General features: G+C 38.4%; 1 long non-coding RNA gene across 2 annotated transcripts in view; it reads left to right on the forward strand.

Moving 5' to 3' along the window:
- LOC110365935 (uncharacterized) overlaps positions 1-10,675 on the forward strand; it is a 45,961-nt gene extending 35,286 nt beyond the window's left edge. For both annotated transcript variants that reach the window (XR_010469261.1, XR_010469262.1), the window contains 2 exons: positions 773-876; positions 1,003-10,675. This is a non-coding gene — a long non-coding RNA (uncharacterized LOC110365935). The remainder of the gene's footprint in view (positions 1-772; positions 877-1,002) is intronic.
- Positions 10,676-14,942: the final 4,267 nt, after the last annotated feature.

The raw sequence follows: 14,942 nt of genomic DNA on the forward strand, positions 1-14,942 counted from the left end.
GTGAGTTTACAGGCTAGGGTTTCATCTTCCAGCTTACAGTTAGGCAGAGTATTCTCCAACTACTGTCCTGATTCCAGCCCGTCCTTTGGGGCAAAATAACCAATAAAAAAGCAACCACCAAGATCAAACAACAGGTGATATTAACTGACCTCACAGAAGGCTCATAAGTGGGTTTTAAACTAGGACAGAGTGCTGAGGCTGCTTAAAAATAACCTCCAGGCCGTAACCACACATGAAATACCCCTGATCAAACTGCTAGACTTTCCCATAGCCTTGACATGGCACACTGTCACCATGCAGCAAGAATATATAGGCATGGTCTGCTAGAATCCTCCCTTGTAGTAATGTGCAACTGCCCTTTCTCTGTGAACATCTTGCAGAGGTCAGTACTAACCTTGGGGATTTTTGTGTTAGTGTGTTTTTTTTTTTTCTTTTTTTCTTTTTCAAAATCGACATGAGACTTCTGAGAGAAGCAGAGATAGAAACATTGTGGTCTTAGCTACCAACAATAGAATGATAGCACTCAACTATTAGACCTAATGCATCAGGATAGGTCAGGAAATAACCTTTCAGACGACAACAGGCTGACTCAAGCTGAAACAAGCCAGATGAAAGTGATGTTTGGGAAAACAAAAAACACATCAAAGAGTTGTCCATGGTGTTGTTTCCACGTGTCCCTGTAGGCATTCAACCCACACCAGTGCAAAAGCTTTACAATACTCTTCCTGACAGGTCTGAATGACTGCCTTTCTTTTATTTTCTGGCTTGCTAGGAAACCTCGTTCAGAGAGCAGGCCTGGACACAGAAGCTCATGTGTTTGCCACACTACTTCTGGAGGACCGTTTTACTGCATCGAACTATGACGTCAACTCCCAGGTTAATACATAATATGGCTTATGACCTGTAACCCTGGCTGCCATGTGAACCCCTCACCTGTCCTGTGCTCAAGCTGGTTACTAGTTCACTTGTGATGCCAGTTCGAACTTTTCGTTCTAATTTCAGTAACAACTTAATAGATCAAGTCTTAGATCTTGAGTTCTGGAGTCCAACCATTGCAACAACTGCTTCTTTTAAAGCACTGCAGACCACAAAACCAAGGAGGCATTTCATGAGATTGGGAACAAATACTCTGTGTCATTCTGATTGGGAGGAAACCCCACAAAACATCAGGCAAGTACAGGGTTTGCCTGCATTCACAAAATACCTTAAAATCTTGGTTTGTGTGAAAGTAATTACTACTTTTAAAAAATTTATTTTTAATAGAAGGAAGGAATTAGAGGGAAATGTTAGAAGTTTTATTGAACTAGTCTTGCTGATAGAGAATTAGAAAAGCTTATGGGTGGATCACCTTTCCTCCAGGCTCATGACTGAATGCTTTTCTTAATTTTTCTCTCTGCATTAGTTACTCTTCTTAAATTATCTTCTCACTGTTCAAACATATTTCTTGTTCCAAATAATTTACTTTATTTTCACACCTGCCAGCCTAACCTGCCTCAATTTACTCTACATTCCCAGTAGAATCATTGCTAATGCAATGCTAATGCAATGCTAATCATTTTTGTGCTGACACTTTTACCAGCCAGCTGAACAATTTTTGTAACTGTTTAAAATGTTCTTCATCTTATGAATTTCCTTTAATAGCTATTGTTTTCAAAAGTAATCATACTTACATAAATTACAAGTTTTTAACCAGTAAAACAAAAAACTAAAACATATTTATTTCCAAGTTTTGAAGACAAAAGTTTAACAAAAAGATATTTTTATTTAGGACTACTGCAGTTCAGATTTTTCACTTTCCACATATTCAGAAATGCACCTGAACTGAAACATCATTTCAGAAAGCTGGGCAATACAGCAGTTCCAATTTGTATTATAACAAATGTCCAATTCTAGTCTGTGGCTAGAGTGTGGAAAGACTGAGGAAAAATTTTTTGAAAGGGAATTCTCTGGATACTTCAGAAACAAAAGTATGTAATTTTTTCTCTTTTAGACAAAAGATAAGAGAAATTTTTTAGCAAGATGTAGATTAAGGGGACCTGGTTCTTACAGAACCTTTGAAGAATCCTGTGGAGGGCAATGTAGTTTTCTAAGAGATCTGTTTGTAGATCAAATTCTGCAATTATTTATTTGCACAGGTGAATGTGAGGCCATGAATTTAAGGCCAGAATTTGGCTTGCAGTAACATTATTATTCTTGATGAGTCACAAGAAAGAACTTAGCTTGACCTTTAGATCAGATTGCATTTGAAGGGGTAAGATTCAGAGGAGCCATCTCTTTGCGCAAGCCTTATATGTGATTTTGAGCCAAACTAAGCATAAATGTATAAAACTGTGTTGAAGATCAAGAGGCAATCAGACTAACAGAGACAGACTAAGGGGAAACTATGACTTCTTTAAGATTAAATAATTTATTTGAAAGTTGGTAGAAATCACCTCCCAGACTATACCATATTCAGGTTTAACTCATTGCCTTGGTGCAAAGGCCCCAATTCATTTTGTATCATGATGCTCTGAAGCAGAAAAACAAGGCATAATGTAATTCAGTTTAATTACAATTCTCTCCTCCCAAATGTACTCATTTCTGTAGTCAAGAAACTTGGCTCAGTTCTCAGACTTGCTGAGAACCACAAGAACATGACGCAAGTCAGTCTGTGCCATAACAAAGAAATGTATACTGATGCAATGGATACCCAACAAACCTCCCACAAAGAACTTGTGCCTTGAAATGACTGAATTCCCTGACATATGAAACACAGGGCTTGAAGGATAAAGGGGGGCCAAATATCTCCATGCAGTGTCTCCATTTAATCAGCAAAATGACCCTGAGACAATTTTACTTGAAGTGCTTTGTTAAACTTGGATAATTTTGCTTAGATCAACAGAAGGAAATAAGGAACTCGTTAGAAAGTAGAAAAACATTCAATTGTACAGATTGGAGTTCTCAGAGCAGCAGATCCTCATCACCAGGCACAGAAACAAAGTCAAACGTTTCCCTCTACCCTGTTACTGAGCAGCTATATATACAGCAGCTTGTATAAATGTTTTAGAAAGGATTGTGATAGCCTAGGATTCATATTTCTTCATATCAGACATGAGAGGTGAGATAACAATTTTTAAAATTTGTGAAGGAACAAAGATTCCATCAATTTGAAGGAGAGATGTTGCTTTCAGCCATCTAGAAGACATGTCTCAAAAAATTTAGAAGCCTGGTGTGTGCCTTAGGTATCTAAACTGAATGAGCAATATACAATTCTTAGTTCCCTGATTAAACAGAAGGACAACAGGCACTTATTTACCACTAGTGAAATTACTTAGTCATCTCGAACATTGCTGCCTCACACACCCTGATATATTTTTATTAGTATTGCATAAACAACACTCAGCAGTTTTTGCACACCTAAATTTCCTGAAGTAGGTTATCCCATGAGCAAGTTTCATGAGTGACATAGACTAAGAACATAGCTCCTACATACTTCACACTTCACCCATGGCAACTCCAGCCACCTTAACTGAAAACATGAAACTGATTAAGTTAGTTCCACCAGAATTTTGTACAGTAAACCTATAGGTCAAGAGACTCATTCAGGAATGGCAGCCTGTGGTTCAGCAATGCTCTGGATGTACTGCAAATTTCCCATGAAAACCAGAATTTGTGGTACCACTATTTGCTGAATTGCAAATGATTTTCTTCTAAATACATTAACAATTCCAGGGAATGTAGTCAACAGCAATAAGTTATTTATGGACATTTTCAGGTTACATGGTGTACCAATGAGCCTAGGACTCCCATTTCTTGCACAGATGCTCTCACCATTAGGCTATTTAAAAAAATGTGGCATCACCAGGATGTGTCCCCATCTTTTAAAAGAAATGAGTCACCACACTTCCACATCAAATGGAAAAGTTAAGACAAGGATGGGTTTGAGACTGTTACCCACATTTTCATACAAGTATCTGGTGTGGTGTTGCAGACAGTGCCTGAATCTAGAATCAAAGTGGCTGTTCATTCATCTTTCTCCATCATTGCTCCTGTTTGATAGTGTAGATGTCTTCTTCTTCAATGTACTGGCTTCTGTGAATCCTGTTATCAAGAGTGTAACTCACAGCTGTACTCTGCGATTCAAGAATTCAGTGTCTATTTTCACTTAATTAAGGCACTTCAACCATAGGTTAACTGGTTAGTGAATAAATTAGAGGTCCACCTGTCACCACTAACTTTTGGGTTAAGATTTTTGGCTTTAAGTGATGGTAAATTTCTTTGGTCGTCACTTCCAGGTAAGTGGAACCCATTAGCTTTGCTGAGGTGAGTCTGGAGGAGCATGTATCAACTCATCTAAATGCTCTGAACTTCTGACCTTAAATACAGATCTGAAAGTCTCTGGGGAACAGATGGGCACTAGAGAAGTCCAGCAAACAGTGCTTTCAGTCTAACAGGAAATACTGAAAGAATGGACTTTCTGTAACAGTGGTTATTTATAATTCAGTTAAAACCAAGAAGATAACTTCAGGAAAATGAAAAGTTAAAAGAAAACAGTGACATTTTTTTTAATCAAGAAAATATGAGGACTGGTCACATTTTCAGCAATCCAAGGCAAATGTGAATACCTTATTTATGCTTCAAAGCATGTATAAAATTTATCTAGAGACATTAAATGCTCCATTTAAAAGAACACCTCATAATATATTCCTTTTCAGGAGTAACTGTTGAGAGCCTAAACATTCCTTTCTGTGGGGCTACTATGCTTAATTCTTTAAACATGTTTTAGAACAGCTATACTTCTACTGCAAATGTGAACTCAGCTGTGGGTGGTAAATGGTAGAGGTATTTTCAGTTTATTTGAAATACTTGACACTTTTTGTTTGCCTTGGGCTTCAACCCCCCATAAGTGAGTGAAATGGATGATCTTAGGGTTACTGACTCATATTTCCTGTCCTCATGATAATAAAACAGAGTAATAACAAATATGGAGAAATTAAGAAACAACTTGGGACCAATAATAAGTTGAGGTGCCTTCAAGAAAAACAATGATTTTCAAAAATAAATACTTTTATTTCATTTTGGAGCCTGACTGCAGCATGAAATTGAGTGAATTCTTTCTCCTTAAAATTAGCAGCCAACAGGAAGGCAGCACCTGGAATATTTTAAAATAAATACCTTTAAAGAAATACAGAGTCTTTCATCCTTGGGAAAAAGGAAAGTGCCTGTGTGAGTGGGCAAAACACAGGAAATTGGATTGTTATGGGGGTTATTAAGCCTGCATTATGAGTCTACTTTCCCTACAGAAAGACAGAGTGCAATTCAAAGCATAAACCAACATTCATTGTAGGCATTTGCCAAACATCTCAGAAGGGACTGCAGCACAGTCACATCTATATACAATAAAAGTGAACATCGTTTTTCTGCTTCCGCTGTCTTCAATGGTTATCTTCCAATGTGGACTCCACACCAAAGCTAACAAGGATTTACTGTGCTTTGGTAAAGCCATGCTCCCTTTGGTCACCTGTATTGTTGTCCCTGCAATAAATTCAGAAGATTGTGGGAGAGCATTAGAGGGAAGACTGGATGAAGGATGCTGCCAAATGCCCATTTTGTATTATCAGCTGTTGCTTAGCTTCACTGGCAGCGAAGCAGAATAAGAACATACACATTCATAGATATTCATAGCTATTTTTTCATCCTACATTCTTTCCTGCAAAGATGGATTGACTTGATTTTTATTCTGTTGTCCTTTCTTATTGTTGTTCTTATTATTTGTTGCATTTATGATTAAAGCATAGAAATATTGGCTGGAAGAAACTACGGAGGTCAACCAGTCCACTATCTCACTTGGAACAGGACTTTTGCCAATACTAGATCAAAACATCAGTTGTTTTGTACGGTGAAGTGTTGAAAACCTCCCAGGATGGAGATTCCATGTCCTCTTTTGACCAACCTGTTGCAGTATTGTAGTACCCTACTAGTGAAGAAGTTTTTCTGATGTCCAGTCTGTACCTTTCAAACCCTAATTTGTGGCTGAAGGTTTTGGTTTTTAGTCTGCCACTATATCAAAGAGTTCAGCTTCATTGTCTCTGTAACTCCTTCAAGTAGTTATGGGCAGAAATTTTTTTTGTCTTGGTTTTGGAGATCAGAATGAACAGAAGATTTATTCTTTCTGGAATAGTGAATGAAAAAAGTTCCTGTGATCTAACAATGCTACCTGCAGGTCCTTGAGACATTTTGCCATATGCCACATCTTCTCCAGGAGAGGCTGCTTCACACATGTTGCGAGCCTAGTAGCAAAAAAAAGAGGATTTGAAGTGAAATATTCTGCTGCATGAGCCCAGGAACAAGGATTTGAGACTGAAAAGCTATGATGGCTTTTTACTTGCTATTACATACATAGATCCAAAATGCATTTTCAGAGTATGGACTGCTCTCAGTGATGCAACCAAATCTGACTTTACACTTGAAAGAAGCAATAAGATATTGTGACATGTTAGGATATCAGTAGTGTATGGCAGTACAGTATTTGTACTATTGTTGAGAATCATCTCCTCTCTGATGGACATTTTAGTTATTCCCACTCAGGGCAATTGCTGTGGTTTAACCCCAGCTGGCAACGAAGCACCATGCAGCCACTCACTCACTGCCTCCTCTGGTGGGATGTGGGAGAGAATTAGAAAGGCAAAAAGAGAGAAAACTCATGAGTGGAGATAAAGACAGTTTAACAGGTAAAGCAAAAGTTGCACACACAAGCAAAACAAAACAAGGGATTAATTCAGCTCTTTCCATCAGCAGGCAAATGTTCAGCCATCTCCCGGAAAGCTGGTCTCCATCATGTGTATTGGTGACATGGGAAGACAAACACCATCACTCTGAAAGTCCCCCTCTTCCTTCTTTTCCCAGCTTCTATACTGACCATGATGTCATATGGTGTGGAATATCCCTGTGGACAGTTGGGATCAGCTGTCCCAGTTGTGTCCCTCTCCCAGCTTCTTATGCACCCCTGGCCTGCTCACTGGTGGGGTGGCGTGAGGAGCAGAAAAGGCCTTGATTCTGTCTAAGCACTGCTCAGCAACAACTAAAACATCCCTGTATTATCAACAGTGTTTTCAGCACAAATGCAAAACATCACCTCATACTAGCTACTGTGAAGAAAATTAACTCTATCCCAGCCAAAACCAGCACCACACTGGAATAGAATCATATCAGGTTTCACCCCATGAAGAGTAAATATATTGGCTTTCAATTCAAACTGCAGAGTATGTAATTCTTCCCAATATTTTTTGGAAATGGAAATTTGTTATAGCACCGGGTGATGAGAGAATCCCAGCTTGAGGTGAAAGGTGCCGTGCTTTGGACATTGTCTCAGCTGTATACATATTGTTTATATGTGCACATTTTCAAACGAATAATCTTTGAGAAGGCATATTAAGGGCTGTAAGACATTATTGCAACAGGGCCCATATACTGAATAGCAGCAATGTGTACTCCAGGGAACTGTCATCTCCTCTTTACAAACCCATTAGACAAAGTCCATCTGCTAACACTGGCTCCTCAAAGATGTAAGGGAACAGTTGACTCACTGAAAGGTCTGTCCAACAAACCCCTAGCTGCATGCACTGCATACAACAGACATCCTTCTGGGGCTAACCATAAACTCTGTATCTTGTGGGCTGTGATACTTGAATTATGTTTATTCTGTTACTCCCTCAGCCAGTCTCTCATGCGCTCTTTACCAAAAAATGTCTGATACCCCTCTTTCTTCAGAAATTATGATCCTGCAAAGAAATTAAAACATAATGAAAAATGATTCATTTAAAGTTTTCTATGAGGATAATGAAGGCAGAGGACAAAAAGACTTTTCCTACTTCATCTTTAAAACATTTTTTCCAGTTTTCGTGGGAGAGAATTCAGCAACCGTCAAGAGAAGCAGACAGAATCCTTAGTGCCAAAGCAAAGTGCCTGTGTTCTCAAGATCTTAACACTCCTGAAGGGGGATGTGGAATAAGTCTTCTGGAGATGTCAGCAAGACCGCAAATAGCTTGAGAAGAATTAAGTAAAATTTTAAAATAATAGACTACAGGTGGCCTGTGGGAAGACCCTCAGTACACAAGGAATATGTGTTTGGCTTATACTAAGAAGCCTTGCAGCTGTGTTTTTAATATAAGCCGAAGTCTGGGATGTAACAAAATTTAGTTAGATGGCATGTAAAATGGAATGATAGCAGTTGTAGCATATAATTATATGATTAATTTGGCAATCTTGGATGCATTTGATACTTTTTTTTTTCCCCACTGCACTATTAATGCTTGATGAGTAATGTATATGTAAACTCATAATTCATATCCACATTACAGGAAAAGGCTGATCTGAAATAGAGGCAGGATCAGATATCAAAATCAAGTAAAATTAAAGATAATTTCAATCTCTGAGTCCTAATTTTCAAAAGTTATGCAGGTTTGAAAAAGGATTACAAATGCTGAACATAATCAGTGTATTTAGTACAAATTGTCATATTGGATTCCTGTCTTCCAGAAAAACTGACACAAGCAAGGATTTCAAGTTTGGCAACCATGTGCCCCGTGTCCATCCTCACAGTCCCCAGCCCCAGAAGGATAATTCTTAAACCTACAATCTATCCTGTGCAGGCTTTTTTCCCCCTGAAAGACTATCCAATTACTTGATGCTGTGCTGGGAGTACCTGGGGAAGTAGTAAAAGGAAATACAACCAAGAGCCACTGTGGTTTGACTCCTCTCCAGATACTTTGAAAGTATTTTGGCAAAAACAAGATTTTAAGTAAAACTGTTTCCTTTGGTAACATACCCAGAACTACAGGTTTTACATTTTTGTGCTTAGTACGGAAGGCCAAAAAAAAAAAAAAAAGAGAGACCAAATAAACCCAGCCCTTGTGTGAGAAGGTTGTACACGTGGTAGTAATATTGCTGGGGAAGAAACAGAGAGAAAGTGGGGGAATTTTGAACACGATGCAGAAAGAAGGAGAGAATCCCTTGAGTATCTTAGACTTTTAAATAGTGATAGGAGCAGCACGATGGCTTGTTCATCAAAGGATGACTGTGATAAAAGAGAAGAAAACCATTATTTCTTTTTCACTGTTTTGTTGTCAAGTACTGTCAATGAGGGAGCTCTTGAATTAACAATGATATATTGGATTTCCTTTTTCATATAGGAGGTTCCTTAGACAACTTCTGATTACTTTTTCTGGACTTCAGGACTACTTACTTCCTTTAGAAGACCTTTGTGTTTGTTTGGCTGCTGGTGATTACAAACTGCTTGGTTGCATACACAAATTCTAAGTCTCTTACATTTGCAGTTCCATCACTCCCATGTCCTGTACACTTCACTTACAAGTAGCGTAATGATTTGCATTCAAGAGAACAGTGCTAAGTCACTGCTATTATTCACCATAGTTAATTAGCCAGATAGGCTTAATGCCAATGTTTCTCTTCAGTTAATCATTTTCAAATACAAAGAAGTAAAATTCCTCACCACAGCCTTCAGACAGATATATATTTATATGTTTCTCTCCATTTTTGTCGTCTCCATTTTTGTTCAACTTGTGAGAGATTTTTTTTCAAAGCTAAATTTGCTGGTTTTCCTCCAGAAGTGCTCACCTTATCAGAGCTGGTCTAACTCTTTCTGGTCTTTCTGCTTTCAATGGAAATGTCATGGGTCAACACCTGTTCACATCACAGTTTTTCTTCAGGAGGATAATTCTTCTGTCCTGAAGCCACCTGTTACTGGGCAGGACTCAAAGAGGCCATTCTTTAAAAATAGCTGTAGGATGGAAGTCAGCTTCCGTAGGATTACACAGGTGCTTGCTTATATTCTTGCAAGCTAGAGTGATATGGAAATATCATACTGGAAGAAATTACCAAGCATGTGAGGTGAGTTTAAAAGAAGTCAGAAGACAGGACTGCAATTCAAGAACAAAAAAGGAAGAAAGGGTATTTAACAAGTGCACTGAGATGCTGAGGGTTGGAGGCAACTGGGTATATTTTGGAGGTAGGTATTTGAAAAAGCTGTGTTAAGCAAAAGGTAGGAGGTGCACACAGATACAAGACTCTAAAGGATGATGGTGGAGCTGACTTTTGATATTTGAAAAGAAAGGCGAACGGATACATTTCCTTAATGAATATGCTTGTACTCATAAGTTTGACTGTAATTTGAACAAAGACTTTGGATTGATACTTACTCAGCTTACCCAGTCAGAACTAAAATGAAATGTAAGAGGTTCTTTTCAGGGGGGAGAAAAATCTACTAACATGAAACGATGTATAATGCCCAGTAACTGGCAACTTGCCTCTTTCCTGTACCAGGCTCAATCTTTTTTTCTCAGGGGCTGAGATTCATTGTTCTTTGTACCTTGTTGAATTCCTCAGTTATTACACACTTAAATCCAGTATGTTTAACCATGTCTGTGTAGCTTATATCTAACAAATCTTCAATATGCCACGTGTAGAAACAACTCTTTCTGCTGTTTGACTCTCTTCAACTCAAGTGCCTATTTTTCTTTTCTTCTTTTTTTCTTTTCTTTTCTTTTCTTTTCTTTTCTTTTCTTTTCTTTTCTTTTCTTTTCTTTTCTTTTCTTTTCTTTTCTTTTCTTTTCTTTTCTTTTCTTTTCTTTTCTTTTCTTTTCTTTTCTTTTCTTTTCTTTTCTTTTCTTTCTTTTCTTTTCTTTCTTTTCTTTTCCTCTCCTTTCTTTTCTCTCCTTTCTTTTCTCTCCTCTCCTCTCCTTTCTCTCCTCTCCTCTCCTCTCCTCTCCTCTCCTCTCCTCTCCTCTCCTCTCCTCTCCTCTCCTCTCCTCTCCTCTCCTCTCCTCTCCTCTCCTCTCCTCTCCTCTCCTCTCCTCTCCTCTCCTCTCCTCTCCTCTCCTCTCCTCTCCTCTCCTCTCCTCTCCTCTCCTCTCCTCTCCTCTCCTCTCCTCTCCTCTCCCTTTTCTTCTTTTTCCTCATTTGTCTTCACTGGTGCTAGCAAAAGATCCCAGTGGTCACAGTACACACTATGTTATTCTCAGCTCATGACCAGACAGAGCATTCACTGGACTTGAATTCTTCTCTAAGCAACAGCTCATTTACTAACATGCCTATTTATTTCTTTCTGTCCTCTTTGCCAAAGAGGTAAGAAAGACCTTTATTTCACTCTGTGTATATATGCTCACTTGTATGAAGCTCTGGATTACTTACATGTATGAAGTTCTGGGGAAAAAGGGTGAGTGTCACAAGGATGGAGCCAGGCTCTTCTCAGTGACAACCAATGGTAAGATGAGAGGTAATGGGTACAAACTGGAACACCAGACATTCCACTTAAATTTCAGAAGAAACTTCTTCTCGGTGAGAGTATGAGAACACTGGAACAGGCTGCCCAGGGGGGTTGTGAAGCCTCCGTCTCTGGAGACATTCAAAACCCACCTGGAGACATTCCTGTGTGACCTCATCTAGGCATTTCTGCTCTGGCCGGGGGATTGGACTAGATGATCTTTTGAGGTCCTTTCCAATCCCTAACATTCTGTGATTCTGTGTTTACCTACATGTATGAAGCTCTGATTCTAACTTCCATACTCTGGCAAATGACCTCAACTGATGAAAACGTTTCAGTCATGGGCAATCTGAACATCCTTCCTGTTGATTATCTTCAGCATCAAGCAATACCTCAAGAGCAGTGGCCTTCAACTCCTGCAGGTTGGCAAGTATTCTGCTTCAAGGAAGAGCTGAACTTATATTCACCCACAGATATCTTTCTAACCTCATAGCATGAAGAAACAGAGCAATGTGTTTGATCCTATACCAAACCTTTTATCTACCTATTTTTCTACTTATGTTCTCTGCTTACTCTGCTTTTGCTTGTGTTCATCACCTCTATAGTCCTAGACTTCTCTGCCCCCTGCCTCCCTATGGAGGAAAGGCTCTTTGCTCTTTCCTCCCTTCCCTTTCCTCTGAGATGGTCTTCAATACTGTCAGTCTTGTGAGGAATGACAGAAATGAACAAACCCAGACAAGGTTGCAGTCCCTTCAATGTTGTCTTCCTATGACATATCTGCATCTCTGGCAGTGATGGGTGACTGTCATTCATGCCTTTATAAAGCACAACCAGGACTGTATTGACATACAAGTTCTTTAATAGAACTGACACCAGTCATGAGGTAGTTCTCTGTATATTTCTTGTAACCACAGAAAATGCGATAGAGCACATGAATTCTGTTTGAAGATAAAAGAAGGTATCTGGTATAAATAGAGTTCCTAAAGATACGTAGTCCATAGTCACCTTTGCTTCCTAACCTAATTTCATTCTGTACTATTGTCCTGTAACTCTTTGATTAGAGTGTGGACTGATAGGAAATATAGGCATGGGATGGCACTCCAGCATAGGCACAATCTCTGGATGCAGGACTGGTGCACCCTGTCAAGTGCTAATAAGATTAACTTTATCAGCAACAGAAAAAATTCCATTTGGCAGACTGTCATATATATGTGTGAAATGCATGTCACAAATAATTTCTGTTATTGGTTAGTAGCCTCTTTTCTCCCAGTTAATTTTGTTAAGGATAATTAACATTTAGAGGGAAAAATATTTGCATTTTCTTGAAGGTTTCTGCCTTTCTGTTTTTTTTTTTTTTTTTGTTTGTTTTGTTTTGTTTTGTTTTTGTTTTTGTTTTTCCCTTTGGACGTATGTGTGCATTGAGATAATGTGAAATTCACAGCCACCTTTACTGTAGGGTTTTTCTTCTTTTGTGTCAACTCAGTTTTTCCTTATATCAATAGTTTTCTTGTGATGTGCTTCTGCTGAATTAGCGCTTCATCTATTAGGTTAGTTCATAAATAACATGAAGATATTCAAGATGAAAACACCTTAATTAACGTTGCTTTAATTGCTAGCAGTTTGACTATTAAAAAATACCTTGTTTTACATTTAAAAATAATCTAGACAAACCAGATTCTTTGAATTCATTTCAAAATCACTTGGACATAGTTATAGATTAGCAGGTGCAATGAAAAATCCCAGGCATCCTTTTATAGCATAGTGTTCAAATGCAGACTTTTTATCAGAGACCAGACAGAGGGAGAAGCTGACACAGAGACATCTACCGGTAAATCAGGAGTGCAGTGGGAATACAAGAGCTCAATTACCATTCCTGACAGGCTTCTTGCACCGAACTGAGCCTTTGTGTCTTGATTTGATTCATGGTGCTCTTATATCTCTGTGCTAGAAGCATAGGTCTCAAATTAATAAAAAGTCATATGGAAATTTAACTAGTCTTCACTCCAACATGCAACCTTTGAATAAATGTTGTCTCCCTTTTAAAATAACAAAAGAAAAACAAACAGATTTTATTTCCAAGTGTTTAAGGTAGGGACACTTGAGTAATTTTAAGACAAAAAGGGGAACAGTCCTAAAGTCAACCAACCATTTTCCATTCATCAATATCAATGCAATTCCAATTATACCAAGAAATAAACTGGAAGATCCTGCAGTCTTCAGAGCACAAACATGACGTAGGTAATGGTGCAAACACCTTCTCCTTGGTGACTTTACAGATAACACTTCACAGCTAGTACCATTTCATGAACAAAACAAAATGTTATTTATGAAAAAGAATGTTAATGATTTTTGTGAATGTTAATAAGCAGCAGAAGATGGAGAGTGGCAAATGAGTTCATGGGCTTCATCACTATGAAACAGTAGTGCTGTCATGGCTTGAAACTTCCTTCCTCTGACTCAGGCTGAAAAGCAAATTCTTCACATCAGGTACAGATTTGTTTTAAAGAGTGGCATCTTGGCTAATCTGAGTCATGTTCAGTCTGTGGATGGGTAAAGTCCCTCTTGTTACGAAAAATAATCTGATTTTTCTACTGATTAAATAGTCTTAATTTGGATTTGCCATTTTTACAGCAGAGAAAACAGAATTTAAGATGGCAATTGGGACACCCTGCCTTGGCCCCTTAACATGCCTTAAGTATCGCCAGCAATTGCTGGAAGACATTTCTGCTCCCACCGCCACTCACTGAGGTACCTAACTAGCTTTTCTTGTCACCTATAAAAGCCCAAATGGGAAGTGCAGTGCTAACCCTAAGATGTGCTGGGGAAAGGTAATTAGGACACTCATTAACATGTCCCACAGTCTTGGTTTATAGATTTACACCACCCTTTTTGTTCTCTAGCTACTTTAAATCATATTTATCTTAAGCAAAATCAAGACAAAATGCAAATCCAAGCATCAGCCATGGTATTCAAAATAGTCCACATAGCTAAAAATTCTTTCTAAAGACACAGGTGAAGAAATAGAAGAAAATCTATAGTTTATCTTTTTTTTTTTTTTTTTTTTTTTAAGAAAGGCCTCTCCTTCCAACATCTGGCTGGCTGATACCCTCCTGACCAGCTGATATTTAGAGTTTCAGGCTGTGCAAATGCATGACCTCTTCTTATTATTGTATATTCTTGTTCTTCCAGCCAGTGTTGCCTTTGCAGTCTAATACCTCTACAAATGTTTAATCTTTCTTCATGAAAGTCATTCTGTTCCCTCTGAAGTAGGAGGTAGCCTCACCAGTATCCTAAAGGCATCTTTCACTGAAACATTTGTTCTGTATCAATTTGGGTATTAGAAAGCTTCATGGTACAATCATTTTAAAAGGATAATTATATTGTTAATGGCCTTATATGGAGAACATGCATGACATTAGGTAACCCTTTAGAGGTAAAAATGTCCTTAGGGTGATAGATTTCCAAGCTCAAAGTTTAAAAAAATCCATGCCCTAACTTTTTTGTCACAATGATCTCTGTTAACAGCATGATCAGGAGCAGCTAAGTTAGACTGCGTAGTGAACTGTTTCTGAAGGAAGTGAACTACATGAGAACTACGACCTATCACACTCTGTAGACCTGTTCGGTGAATCAGCTGATGTAGAAGGTGTTAATAGGCAAGAGAGCTTATTCTGTCTCTAAA

Source organism: Columba livia, chromosome Z (assembly GCF_036013475.1).
Source record: "Columba livia isolate bColLiv1 breed racing homer chromosome Z, bColLiv1.pat.W.v2, whole genome shotgun sequence".
Lineage (NCBI taxonomy): Eukaryota > Metazoa > Chordata > Aves > Columbiformes > Columbidae > Columba > Columba livia.